Raw genomic sequence first — 15274 nt, 5'->3', positions numbered from 1 at the left:
AGGCCCCACCTCCAACACTGGGGATCATATTTTGATGTCATATTTGGAGGGGGAAAATATCCAAACTATATCAGAGACCGTTCATTCAGCAAGCACTATAATGCTATTTACCTGCAGCACCCTACACTGTTCCTGGCACACAGGAGATGCCCAGTGAATATTTTTGAATGAATGAAATGCCTGCTGTATTAGTCAGGGTTCTCTTAGAGGGACAGAATGAATAGGAGATATATATATATATATCTTAATAAATATATATATCTTAATAAACTCATATATATGAGTTTATAATATGTTTATATGTTTATAATGTTTATAATATGACTATATATATATGAGTTTATTAAGTATTAACTCACACAATCACAAGGCCCCACAATAGGCTGTCTGCAAACTGAGGAGCAAGGAGAGCCAGTCCGAGTCCCAAAACTGCAGAACTTGGAGTCTGATGTTCAAGGGCAGGAAGCATCCAGCAGGGGAGAAAGATGTAGGCTGGGAGGCTAGACCCGTCTCTTCTTTTCACGTTTTTCTGCCTGCTTTATATTCGCTGGAAGCTGATTAGATTGTGCCCACCAGTTTAAGGGCCCACTGATTCAAATGTTAATCTCTTTTGGCAACACCAAAACAGGCACACCCAGGATTAATACTTTGTATCCGTCAATCCAATCAAGTTGACACTTATTGTTAACCATCACACCTGCTATAAGCCAAGTATGATACCAGGTCCTGGGGATACAGAGATAAATATGATAGGTCAGCTCCTGAACAAACCATCTAACAAGGGAGTCCAAATTATTTTTTAAAAAGATAGTAATGGAGTACAGCAGTTAACATAATAGGAAGATACAAAACTGAATTGGGTGAACACTAGAGGAGGAGTTCTGAGGAGAGCATTGAACCAAGACTGCAGATGAGGGGGATCAGGAAAGACTTCCAAGCAGGCCAACACAAGCCAAGTCTAGAAGGTCCAGCAGAGAGTCAGTTTGGCACAGAAGTGAGGTGTGAATCTTCCAGCTGAGCAACAGCCTGGACCAGGCACAGAAGCATGACCATCACCGTGGTTTTGTGAAACCAACAGAAGATGAACATGCTAACTGTTGGTGAGTAGAGAGACCACAGGACCCAGCATGTCCACGGCTGGGGTGGGAAGGAATCTATGTTTTCCCCTCCTCCCAGCACATACGTTCGCTGGGTGCTCAAGAGCTGTGGTCTTCTGGTATAGATGTGGCTGAATGGCAGAAACACTAGACAGGAGAGTGAAGGCCCCTGTTCTCAGCTTCAAGGAAAATTTCTTATTCATTTTTGTTCTTTAGGGCCAAGTTCAAGCTTCTGCAAAGACTGGGTGTTCCCCAAATGCTTCAGACAGACTGGCAGGGCAGCAACACAGCCAAAATTGTGAACAAGCTCCCCAATTGTTCCGGGGACTTGCTGTTCTCCAGTTCTTTCCCCTGAGGGCCTCTGGAGGCTGGGGTGTGCAGGCCTGGTATTATCTGTGTCAACTGAAATAGATTTTCTGGCATATAAAGAGACGCCACAAAGGAAGACATATACCCAGCTACATGGGTGTGTATCCCTAGATGCATTTTTACCCCTAAAGTCAAGATCGGATATTTCTGACTGCTTTCCACAAAGCTAAACTTGGACAAAAACTGCATGTAAACACATTAGTTTCCCCAAATCACTGTCTTTCATCATCTAACAATTAGATTACAATTTATTGGTTTCTAGAATTAGATTAAAGCAGTCCATAGACAATTAGACTTATTAAAATAATATCTGCTAAAAGGAAAGCTTCCAAGTTGGTTTGAACTCCAAATTATTCAAAATATAATATCCACATTTTTTCCCTGACCTCCCTTTTCTAATCTTATTGAACTCTGTCTTAATTTTGTATAAGGTTTATTCATCTTGATCAGAAGCTTAATAGACTAAACTGGAATTACTATATTTAAGATATATGGCTCTGAAGGGGACTAGAACTTGTTTTCTTCCTTAGATTTAAAATAAAGTCAATTTCAATTTAATTGGTTAATTTCAAGAGCTTTTTTATTTTTTCTTTCCTGGGGAGGGCAAGTATGTTTCAATTGTAAAGAAGTAAACACAAGCCATTCTCTTTCATTAAGAAAGTGTAAGGTTAACAAAATTAAAGCACCCACATCTGGGTGAATTGGTCTCTCAGAACAAACCAACTATTTCTACATGACAACAATAGTTTGCAAGTGATTGTTTTGACACCTCCCCATCTATAGTAACAAGAACATATAATAACTTGAGGAAATAAACAGGGCATAAATATATCTAGAAAGGAGAGAGAGAATCATTTAGTGAGTTCAAATCCAAGCTCTAGCCTCATCAGAAAACCTCAAGAAAAGTCACAAAAATGTCTAGATCTCCCTTTCCTCACTTTTACATGGAGAATGAAAGTACCTATGTTGAAAGTTGTTTAGTGGTTGCTAAGGGCTGGGAGAGGCGGGATGGTGAGTGACTGCTAGAGAATGTTGGGGTTTCTCTTTTGGGGTGATGAAATGTTCTTGAATTAGATAGTGGTGATGGCTGCACACCTTGTCCTGCATCCTAGGAAACTCCTTAGTCTCAGGCAAACCAGGACAGTTGAACACTCTAAGCCAGCTGTTTTTATTCAGGGTTCATGGGCAATAAGAGACCCATTTGAGTTCAGTATTATCAAGCATGGCCATTGGACTGTCTCATACAGTAGCTCTCACACTTTAGCCTCCATCAGAATCAGCTGGAGGTCTTCTTAAAACACAGGTTGCTGGGTCCAACCTCCAGAGTTTCTAATTCAGTAGTTCTGAGGTGGGGCCTGAGAACTGGTGTTTCAAACAAGTTCCCAAGACCATACTTTGAGAAGTACTGGTGTATGCATTTAAAAATAGATAACATTGGGAAAAGGCCTTATGAAAATAAATAAATAATAAAATTGAAAAAATAAAAATTGATATATTATGGGCAAAGAAATAAATTATACTTGAACAGAATTTAAATTTTCAGCTGCTATGATGAGCAAGGGTGAAATTTCACAAGTATTTCAGTTTATCTGTACTCTCTCTCAGAGCTACCCAAATTGGTGTTAGGGTGGAAATATTGTGGAGGAAGATATGTTAATAGTTGTGCTAAGAAAATAAGCTTGCACTTTTAGCCAATCAACAGTAAAATGAGTTTGAGTTAATCTTTAATATAGTAATATGAGATGTAAATTCCTGAAAGATAGGTCATATTTCCAAATTTTTTTTTTTTTTGAGACAGAGTCTTGCTCTGTCGCCCAGGCTGCAGTGCAGTGGTATGATCTTGGCTCACTGCAACCTCTGCCTCCTGGGTTCAAGCGATTCTCCTGCCTCAGCCTCCCAAGTAGCTGGGACTACAGGCACGTGCTACCACTCCCAGCTAATTTTTGTATTTTTAGTAGAGATGGGGTTTCACCGTGTTGGCCAGGCTGGCCTAGAACTGCTGACCTCAAGTGACATGCCCTTCTCGGCCTCCCAGAGTGCTGGGATTACAGGTGTGAGCCACTGTGCCCAGCCATATTGCCATATTTATGCTTTTATTTTCAAAGTTGAAATCACGCGGTTTCACATTCTTTTTTTTTTTTTTAAAGAACAAAACAATAGCCATAAGCTTTTTTTTTTGGAAGTCTAAAACCCATGTTTAGTGCTTGCATAATAGTCCATCCAGTGGTGAAGGAAAATTTCCTAAACCTAACCCTTATTACTGGACATTTAGGTTGTTTTCATTTTCAATTTTCAGGCATAGTTTTTTTACTTTTGTCAACCTAATTCCTTGAAAAGAATCCTTAGGGCAATGCCTGCCTCAGCCAACATGGAAGTGTTTCCATGTTTGATAAGCATTGCTGCATGCTGGCCCATGCAGGCTGAGCCATGGTCATGCCACTGGTAATTCACTGTACCAGCTTCCCCATGACCTTGGCAGCACTGAAAGTTATTTTAAAACACAAACTACAGTGAGGTGGGAGGAACTGGTTTAATAAGCATAAAATAGTGTTTGTCTTTCTTGAACTGTTTACTTTTCTATTATTACTTTCCCCAACTTACTTGGAAAATTTTTAAGCTTACAGAGAAATTGAGTCTCATATCCTCTTCACCGAGATGCAATTGTTAATATTTTGCCATATGTGCTCTCTTTCTCTTAATACGCACACACACTTTTTGCTGAGCCATTTGAAAGTTGCAGACATGACACTTCACCCCTAAATACCCCACCATGAGTCTTCTACATAATCCAAATAACCATTATCAAACACCGCATACATAAGAAATTTAACATTGATACAAAATAGTATCTATTATGCAGTACATATGCAGATTTCCCTAATAATCCCAAAATGTCTTACACAGCTGTTTTTTAAAATCTAGGATTCAATCAAGATTCACACATTGCATTTGTTTATCACATCTCTTTACTGTCTTTCAGCCTAGAAAAGTGTACTGATGTATGTATTTATTTATTTTTGAGACAGGGTCTCGCTCTGTCACCTAGGCTGGAGTGCAATGGCACTATCTCGGCTCACCGCAACTTCTGTCTCCCGGGTTCAAGCGATTCTCGTGCCTTAGCCTCCTGAGTAGCTGGGACTACAGGCATATGCCACCATGCCCAGCTAATTTTTGTATTCTTAGTAGAGAAGGGGTTTTGCCATGTTGGCCAGGCTGGTCTTGAACTCCTGGCCTCAAGTGATCCACCTGCCTCAGCGTCCCAAAGGGCTGAGATTACAGGTGTAAGCCACCACGCCTGGCCTCCTGATGTATTTTTAACTCTTTCATAACACTGAATCTTTTTGAAGAGTACTGTCCAGTTGTTTTACGGTATATCCCACATTCTGGATTTGCCACATTATATTTTCATAACTATATTTAAGTTAAACATTTTTGGTCAAGAACACTGTATATGTGATGATGTGTACTTCCCATTGCACCCCATCAAGAGGCACATGATGTCAGGTTGTCCAATTACTAGCAGGGCTGAGTTTTATCACCGGGTTAAAGTGGTGTCTGTTGTAAAAATACATTTTCCATTTGTAATTAATCAGTAATATATGGAGGTAGTAACTGGAGACTGTGAACATCATGTTCCCCAACATTTCACTCAGAGGATTTTGTGTCCATTGATGATTCTTCCTAATTAGTTATTACATTGTTGGCTATAAAGTGATGATTTCTAATTTGATTAGGATTCCTTTTTATATATTAGCAGATATTCTTCAGTATAAGTCAGCTATATTCCCCTTTTAAAATATCTGGACTTCTGGCCTCATGAACTCATGGATTCTCTTTTAGATACAGTATTATAATCCATTAACACTGATCTTCTTTTTGAAGCTCAAATTGTCCAAACTTTGGCCAATAAAAGCTCCTTTAGTGCCATGTTGGTGGTATAGTGGTGAGCGTAGCTGCCTTCCAATAAAAGCTCCTTCGAGCTGACTACTGTGTCCTTTTGACACGTCCTCATTAGTCTTTCAACAATTCTTTGCTTTTTAGCAGAATAAGATATTCCAGGCTCTGCTTCTACTTCCACTACCCTAGATTGAAATGAGCAATTTCTCCAAGGAAAACCTGGTTCCTTTTTGTGGGAAATCATACTTATTAATAGTAACCAAGGTCTGGGTGGCAGTTATGCTCATTGCTACTGGGTACCATTGCTTCTAGGCCTTGTCTGGAAAGAGCTAATGTGTACATACGTGTGTGTGTGTGTGTGTGTGTGTAGCTATTTATAAAATAATGACTTCACACTGATACCTCCAATTCCCTTCAATTCAATATAATGTCACAAGGTTCTTCCTTACCTTCCTGTACTCCACATTTGTATTTCCCTTTTACTACAGTGAGAGTCTTGGATCTCTAAAATATCAATATATTTACTCTCTCATACAGTATACATGAAATAGTTTCATAGTTACTATGTCAATAATACACCAAAATAAAACCTAGTAAGTAAAATTCAAGATTTTCCTGAAGCTTTTTTTGTCTGTAAAATACATCCTCCAATCCCACCTGAAATGAGAAAAAATAAGTAAAAATTAAAAAATTAAAAAGATAGGATATATCCTACAAAGGGTATACTATTGGATTGTTATGTTCAAAAGTTTCTTGGATTATTTATTTTTGTGTGTGGGTATACGATCAATTTGATATCTATTTGTATTTATTTGTATCTGTATTCATTTTTATGGTTTGCTCTTTCCACCACTGTAATTTTATTTTTTGAAAACGTAGACCATGTATGTGGTTCAAAGGTGAAAACCTATATATAAAGTATGATACACTGTTATACTGGTGGCTGTCAATGAGCCATGCCTTCCGGTATTCGTGCCTTGTGTAGTCTCCTCTCCCACTGACACTGGAATGGCCATGGGACTTGCTTTGGTCAATGAGACACGAGTAAATATAATCGAGTAGAGGCTTGATTAGCTCTTGCATTGAGGCTTGTCTCCTGGGAACTCTCCCTCTTGGAGCCCAGCTGTCAGCTGTAGAGAATCCAGGCTATTCTCCAGGAGACAGAGGCTGGGTAGAGAGATCTGGGAGAATGAGACAGCATGTGGAGAGAGAGAGGCCAAGGGGAGGAGAACTGAGTTACCCCAGCTGAAGTTCCAGCTGCAGACAGTCCATGAGTGATTCCAGCTGACACTACATGGAGCAAAAGCACCACCCCAGAATGGTGAGAAATTAGTCATTAAGGCACTAAATTTGGGATAGTTTGTTGCACTGTAATAGATAAGTAAAACAAAAGATACACTCAAAGACGTGCAACCTCATCTATTTCAATTGGATATTGTTGCATATAAAACTATCCCAAGGCCGGGCGGACCCAGTGGCTCATGCCTGTAATCCCAGCACTTTAGGAGGCGGAGGTGGGTGGATCACAAGGTCAGGAGATAGAGACCATCCTGGCCAACATGGTGAAACCCCGTCTCTACTAAAAATACAAAAAAATTAGCTGGGCGTGGTGGTATGTGCTTGTAGTCTCAGCTACTCAGGAGGCTGAGGCAGGAGAATCACTTGAACCCGGAGGTGGAGGTTGCCGTGAGCCAAGATCGCGCCACTGCACTCCAGCCTGGGCAACAGAATGAGACTCCATTTCAAAATAAAAAAAAAAAAAAAAAAAAAACTACCCCAAACCTTAGAGGTTTAAATCAATAATTTATTGTTACTATATCTCATAACTTAACAGGTCAAGAATGCAGTAAGAGCACAGCAGGAAAGCCTTGACTCTGTTCTACAATTTCTGAAGCCGCAGCTGGGATTCTCTGAGTGCTGGATGCTAAAGAGCTGGGTGCTGTTTGGTATCTCTCTCTTTCTGTCTCTATATCATCATCCCTCAGTATCCACAGGGGATTGGTTCCAGGACCCCCATGGATATCAAATTCTGAGGATACTCAAGTCACCGATTATATAAAATGGCATAGTATACCAGCCTGGCCAACATGGTGAAACCCCTTCTCTTACAAAAATACAAAAATTAGCTGGGTGTGGTGGTGCATGCCTGTAATTCCAGCTACTCGGGAGGCTGAAGCAGAAGAATCGCTTTAACCTGGGAGGCGGAGGCTGCAGTGAGCCTAGATCGTGCCATTGCACTCCAGCCTGGGCAACAGAGTGAGACTCCATCTCAAATAAACAAACAAAAATGGCAAAGTATTTGCATGTAACCTATGTGCACCCTTCCTTATACTTTAAATCCTCTCTGTATTACTTATAATACCTAATACTATGTAAATAGTTGTTATACTGTATTTTTTTATTTGTATTTTTCCTTTTTCCTCAAATATTTTCAATCCAAGGTTGGTTGAATCCACAGACAGGGAATAGCTTCTCCACACAACTATCTTAAGCTTCCTCCCAGCATGGGAATTTCATCCTCATTGCTTCTTACATGATATTTCAGGGCTCCAAGAGCAAGTGTTCAAAGAGACAAGAAGTAGAAACTCTCTTTTTCTTAAGCCTCTAACCTGAAAACTGGCGGTGTCACTTCCACTGTATTCTGTTAGTGAAAGCAGTCGCAGAATCTACCTATATTCAAGGGCCAGGAACATAGACCCCACATTTTGATGGGAAGATATCAAAGAATTTGCAGCCATCCTTAATCTGCTGCACTGTCCTCTATCCCTTCTTTTTCATTTCATTCTCTCCTTCCTTACAGCATACTTAAAAAAAATTTTTAAACCCAGAAGTTTTGTTCCCTTTTTCTCCCTATGCAACAGATAGCATTATTTAACTAATTTCTTGTATGTTGATTTTTTTCTAGACAGCTTTATTGAGATATTGTTGTCACACAATGCACTGCATATATAAAAATGTAAAATTTGATAAAATTTTACTTGTGTATATATCTGTGCATCACCAACACAATCAGGATAATGCACAGATCCATCACCCCCAAAGGTTTCTCTTTGTAATCTTTCCCTCCTACCCCTCTCCACCCTCTCCCCGGGCAACCCTGATCTCCTTTCTATCACTATACATTAGTTTACACTTTCTAGAATTATATATTAATGCAATAACCCTGCATATACTTTTTTTATGGTGGTTCTTTTGGGAGGTCTGGCTTCTTAGACTCAGCATCACTGTTTTGAGATGCAACCACATTGTTGCCTATATCACTAGTTTGTTCCTTTTCATTGCTGAATAGTATTTCATTATATGGCTATATCTCAATTTGTTATTCAATCATCTGTTAATTGGAATTCAGGTTGTTTGCAGTTTGGAGTTTGTCTTAGCTGCTCTGGTATTTTACCATAGCCTGGGTAGCTTAAACAAAATAAACTTATTTCTCACAGATCTGGAGGCTGAGAAGTTCGAGGTTAAGGTACCAGCTGGCTGATTTCACTTCTGGTGAGGACCCTCCTCCTGGCTTGCAGATAGCTGCCTTCTCACTGTGTCTTCACATTGGAGAGGGAGATAGAGAGAGAGAGAGAGAGTGCATACACATGCTCTCATCTTTCCTCTTATAAAAAAACTAATCCCATCACAGAGACCCCATCCTCACAACCTCATGTAAAACTAATTACCTCCCAAAGGCTGCACCTGTGAATATCATAACACTGGGGGTTAGGGCTTTAACATATGACTTTTGGGGTAGCACAGTCTTTTGGTTCATAACAAGGCTATTACAAATAAAGGCCTGAGGGAGCTGGTTTGTCCATTCTGCCATGTGAGGACACCTAGACTGTCCATGTATGAGGAGGAGGGCCCTCATCAGACATCACATCTGCATGCATTGATCTTGGACTTTCCAGCCACCTGAACTGTGAGCAATAAATTCCTGTTGTTCATAAATTACCCAGTCTAAGGTATTTTGTTATGGCAGTCTGAATAGACTAAGACAATGGCTTTGGCTAACAGAGATGGTAAGAAATGAACATCATCTTTGCAGCACATAACTGAGCCTCACTGTTTGTTTCCTGGTGGCTCTTAAGTCTTGAAACCCATCACTGACCAGTAAGTGCATGTATGAGTTATGTGAAGCCTACCTATATATTTCTCAAGTGTCCATGGTCAAATTGGAAACTCATGGGTTAAGGGAAGTATCTAGTCCGAGTAGCAGCTCTGTGTTGGCTGACTTACCAGACTGTGTTTACTTAATATAGATGAATAATGAAAAACTTTAATGAACTATGGCAGCACCTCCAGCTTCTAATAGATCTGAGCATGATGCTCTTCCAATAGTGAAATTATGCTCAGAGTTCAGACCAAATTGCATTAACTGTTGCTTCCATGTTCTCAATAAAAAACAGAAGCATGAGTCACATTCCCATTTATAAAAGTAATACTTTTTTATACTGTAGTAAAGTCTGCAGAAATGTGTCTGGCTAGACCTCAAGAAATGATTCCTTCTGGAGTTACCATGGTCAAGGGTGGATCCTTGACTCTGAGTGGTCGGAGATTTAATGTGGTCAGTTGACCTGAAGCCACCCAGAGACAGAAGGAGGCTCCTGTCCTAACTGAGGGTATATGTGGCTCAAAGCAGAGGCCACATTGGTGTATCCCTGTGGTAGCCAGAGTCTGAGAGGATGTTGTGAGGTGTCAGACAGCTTAACTGATATGACGCAATCAGCACCAGGGAGCTCAGAGGAAGGTGGGTGATTGCAAAGACAAGAAACAGTATAGTTATTAACACCATGGAGCAACTTCCTAAGTTCAAATCCTGATTCTGTTACTTACTAGCTAGGGTAAATTACTTAATCTTTCTGTGCCTACATTAAAGTGAGTAAAAATGTATGAAGTACATAAAATAGTGCCTGGCTCCTCGCGTTATTATATGATAGTAATTACTTAGCTAAAGGATGAACAAAGACAAGGTAAGTCAGGACAGCTCCTTGTCAGATTGGGATCAGATTGGAAAAAAATTGCTATTTTACCAAGGAAGGCCCAAGACTCCCTGGTTAAGTTCTGTCTGAATAGTGGCCCCCTAATAACATCCGCATGCTAACCTCCAGGACCCGTCACTATGTGGTAGCAAAAGGGACTTTGCATATCTGTTTAAGTTACAGATCTTGAGATGGAGAGATTATCCTAGATTGTCCAGGAAGCCTGAAGCTCATCACAAGGGTCTTTATAAAGGGAGACGGGAGGGTCAGAGGAGGAACTGTTCCAACCAAAGCAAAGATCAGATTGACTGGGGCCATGAGCCAAGACATGCAGATAGCCTCGAGGCTGGAAAAGCTAAGGAAACGGATGCTCCCCTAGAGCCTCCTGAAGGAACCAGTCCTGATGGTATCTTGACTTGAACCCAGTGAGATTGAACTTGGACTTTTTGTTTGTTTGTTTGTTTTTTGAGATGCAGTCTCTCTGTCGCCCAGGCTGGAGTGCAGTGGCGCGATCGGCTCACTGCAAGCTCTGCCTCCTGGGTTCAAGCCATTCTCCTGCCTCAGCCTCCTGAGTAGCTGGGACTACAGGCGCCTGCCACCACGCCCGGCTAATTTTTTTGTACTTTTAATAGAGATGAGGTTTCACCATGTTAGCCAGGATGGTCTCAATCTCCTGACCTCGTGATCCGCCTGTCTCAGCCTCCCAAAGTGCTGGGATTACAGGCGTGAGCCACTGTGCCCAGCCTGAACTTGGACTTTTAACCTCTAGAACTGTAAGATAATAAATTTAGCCATGTTAATAAATAAAGCCACTAAGTCTAAGTCTGTGGTAATTTATTACATCAGCAATAGGAAACTAATACAGTCCTTAAAACTCAGTGAGGTATCAGTACTTCTATTTTGCCTCTGCGGGGTGGGGGTGATAGTTCCTGATAACACAGAGTCAGCTTCCTAAATCACTCCAGCAAGCTCTGTCCAAGCAGGGATTGCCGTTCCTGGTGCATGTTTCTTGTCACTTCAGTCACAGAGGATGATGCTTGTTTTACTTTATCCATTGATTGGATCATATAGTAAGAGATCTATATTCTGGAGCCATAGTCCAAAAATGTTACTGATTAAATGAAGAAAATTATGTATTCATAGTATATTCAAGGATGTTATTGTTTATGCAGTACCTATGCTCAATGGAAAGAAAAGTATACATTGGTTGGGCAGAGTGGCTTGTGCCTGTAATCCCAGCACTTTGGGAGGCTGAGGCAAGCAGATCGCTTGAGCTCACGAGTTCAAGACCAGCCTGGGCAACGTAGGGAGACCCCTCCCCCCATCTCTACAAAAACATTTAAAAATTAGCCAGGTGTGGTGGCGTGTACCTGTAGTCCCAGCTACTGGGGAGGCTGAGGTGGGAGCATCACTTGAACCGAGGAGGTTGAGGCTGCAGTGAGCTGTGATTGTGCCATTGCCCTCCAGCCTAGACAACGGAGTGAGACCCTATCTCAAAAAAAAAAAAAAAGTGTAAATCAATGTTTGTGAAATAAGTCATTTTTTTGGTACTTAAGTCATGTGTTTTTAAGGATTAGTGGAACTATTTAAAAATATCCTACAATGAGTCCTTTTGAAATGTTGGTAATAGCATTCTTTCTCAATTTTCTAAATCAAGATTTTGATTTGTTTAATTGGGAGCAGACTTGTATTGTACCGTATCTTTAAACTGTAGATTCCACTTATGATCTTCACTCATTTATGCATTCATTCTTCCAACCCCTCTTTGTGGAGATGCCATTTAGTGCCAGCCTCTATCCTAGGAGTTGGAAAACAATATGATAATGAAAGGAGCTAGAGAATCAGCAAATACTCAGGAAAATATGTCAGGCTGTTAAAAAGGCTATGAAGAAACTAAAATAGGGTGATGTGGTAAAATTGAAATAAGCTTTAAAAACTCATTACTGATTTCTCTGTGGTGATCCACACGTGGGAAGGTGTCTTGAGAAATGCCTTTCCATCTGTGAAACCCTTAGTGTAGCTCAAAGAGAGAATCTGGGTGGAGCTTGGAGTGTTTGCTCCCCCTGTAACTCTGAAGATTAACTTATTTACCCCTTTGAAGGTAAAAGAAGAGAGTGTTAAAAGACCCTCACACAGCAGACACACAGTAAATATTTATTTTTATTATTCCTTATTTGTTATTGCCCAGCCCTCTGTGGTGTTCTCAGTTCACTGGGCAAGTGAAGTTACAAATACACAGCAATTAGTCTCACTTATCAGGGCAGTGGTCTGCTTCAAGTATTCATGTTTAGAAGGCAGAGGGTGGGAAAGGAACATTGAGAAGTGTTCCTTCCTCAGAGGAAGGCTGCTGCACACAGTCACCTGCCTGGCCCCAAGATGTCTGCCTGGTATGTATAAGCTGCTCGGCAGAAAAGGCATCTGGTGTCCCCCCAGCATGGCACAGGGAAGACATGGTCCCATGACTGCAGAAGCCCTTCAAGTCCCTTGTCTTCAAGTACGAGTAGGGAGCTTTCCATATATGAACTCACTGTTTGCTACCTTAGTTCTAAAGCCCCTTCTCCTGGCTGCTCACTCTTCCATTTTGGTTCGTGTCCTCAACTTTGCAATTGACCTTCAAGACCACTTTTACAGCAATGGCCTCGGATCTTTCAGCAACAGTTCTTGTTCTCCACCCTAGCTGTGCTGTTGCCTCACAGCTCAGATAAATCCCCGCTCTGAGTTCATGTCAACCCTTCCAAAGCAGCTTTTTTTCCAGGGACTACTCATGTGAACAGCCTCCCAGATTCCATGCTTTCCCTATCCCATTTTATGAGCTTGAAAACTAAACATTCAGAGAGTGTTTCTCAGACAAATTAGCCAAAGGCAGTATAGTAGTAGAGGTTAACCATGCAAGTTCAAAGCATAGCTTTGAAAAGGAGATCTTCCACTTAGTAGCTATTCAAACTTGGGAAAATGACCCCCTCTAAGGCTCTACCTTCTCATCTATAAAATGGGGCTAATGATTCAATAATTCGGTGAGGTGATGTCCAAGGCCTGGCACATAGTAACTAAATGTGAGCCACCACTGCTGCCTCTCCTGGTCCTTTAGCTCAGGTTGACTCAGTGGCATCATGGTGACCTTAAAGCATCTAAGGGTGCCTAATTTTCCACTAGAGCATAATGAAACATAAAGCATGAACTTCATAAATCTTGATTATAAGAGTGGGATCCTCATTCTTGAAGATCAAAATGGAAAAATGTGGGATGGTGTGGTTCAGGTAAAAGATGATGCAGTGACTTTATGGAGGTCACTTATTTGGTAGATGTGACAGGTTACAAGTGGCAGAAAAGTCTGATCCAAGGCTTGATCACAGAATACCCTGAGAAAATGTGTAAAGAAGTTGGTGCATGGCTGAGTTAAAGAAGTGGAGAATAAGCCTGGAAAGATAAGAAGGGGAAGGCGTGGAGAGCCTTGAATGCCAGGGTGAACAGCAAGTGGTGAAAATGCTAGGCTAGGGGTTTTAGAGACCCATGGGCTCGGTGTGAATTCTCGTTCCACATCATACTAAGTAAGGCAATGGTGTTCAAATTTTTTTGAATATGGCACACACTAAGAAAAATGTTTTACATTGTGTTCCAGGACACATGCCCATACATACACAAATGCACACAAACCCATGAATCAAAGGTGAATGAAATCGTTTTTACCCTAAGTATGCATGACATACTCTGATATTTTCTCTTCTACTTCATTTCTTAAAGCTGCTAGCTATGGACACGAAATTGGTCTCACCGTCCATTAATGGGCTGTATCTCACAGGTGAATTAGATAATCTTGGAAAAACTACTTCCTGGCTGGATGTGGTTGCTCATGCCTGTAATCCCAGCATTTTGGGAGGCCAACATGGAAGGATCGCTTGAGCCCAGGAGTTTGGGACCAGCCTGGGCAACAGTGTGGGACCCCATCTCTACCAAAAATTTAAAAATTGGCCAGGCATGGTGGAGCATATCTACCAAAAGTAAAACAAATTAGCCAGGCATAGTCCTAGCTATTCGGGAGGCTTAGGTGGGAGGATCACTTGAGCTCAGGAGGTCAAGGATGCAGTGAGCTATGATCACACCACTGTACCCCAGCCTGAGCCACAGAGTAAGACCCCGTCTCAAAAAAAAAAAAAAAAAGAAAGAAAAAAGAAAAACTACTTCCTATTTGTGAACTTTAGATTCCTTATCTATGAAGAAGAGGTAATGCCAGTCTGATAGAGCTGATGACTAAATAAAACAGCACTTAAAGCACCTGACACAGAGCTTGACACATATTGCATATTCAATACACAAAGTTGGGAATATTTTTGCCAATTTATTGATGAGGATGAAGAGAAGGATTTTGAACAGTCAAAGTTTCCTGGAAATTTTTAGTCTGGTGATTAGGAGACATTGTGCAGTGACATTAATTGGATGAGGAGACAGGATAAGGCTAACTAGGGGACATTTTAAGGTTTTGTTTCATGGTGTCAGTTTTGCTTTTATTTTCGGACTATAAAAAATCATATTAGCTCATTACACAGTTTGGTTTCTGTATTTTTAATTGTTTGATGCCTTAATATGCAGACGTTTTAATTATTTATGTATTTTAAACTTTCAACTTCTTTCTATTGCTTTAGACTTGGAAAGCCCCTCCCCACTATTAGAAAAGTTAAATACTCATCTTCATTTTATTTTACTTTTTTATGTGAATGATTTTATTTTAACATTTAGCTATTAATTCTTCTGAAATTTATTTAATGTATATGTGCATAAGGTGAAGTTCTTACTTGATATTTTTCCAAATAACTAGCCAATTTCCCCATGCCATTGTTTAATAATCTATCCTTTTCCAATTGCCTTGTCCTATAATATCATGTATTACATCCATGCGTATTATATATATCCAGTTATGTGTGTATTTGGATCAACTTTTTGATTATT

The 15274-nt window shown here is 40.5% G+C and overlaps 1 protein-coding gene across 1 annotated transcript in view; it reads left to right on the top strand.

The window, feature by feature from the left end:
• The window catches only part of PLCE1 (phospholipase C epsilon 1), a 440302-nt gene that overhangs the window by 56697 nt on the left and 368331 nt on the right, over window positions 1–15274 (top strand). The gene's annotated exons all lie outside the window — the stretch shown is intronic.

This window comes from Symphalangus syndactylus, chromosome 2 (genome assembly GCF_028878055.3).
Source record: "Symphalangus syndactylus isolate Jambi chromosome 2, NHGRI_mSymSyn1-v2.1_pri, whole genome shotgun sequence".
Lineage (NCBI taxonomy): Eukaryota > Metazoa > Chordata > Mammalia > Primates > Hylobatidae > Symphalangus > Symphalangus syndactylus.
Note: the sequence above shows the minus strand (reverse complement) of the source record. Positions and strands in the feature narration are given on the sequence as shown.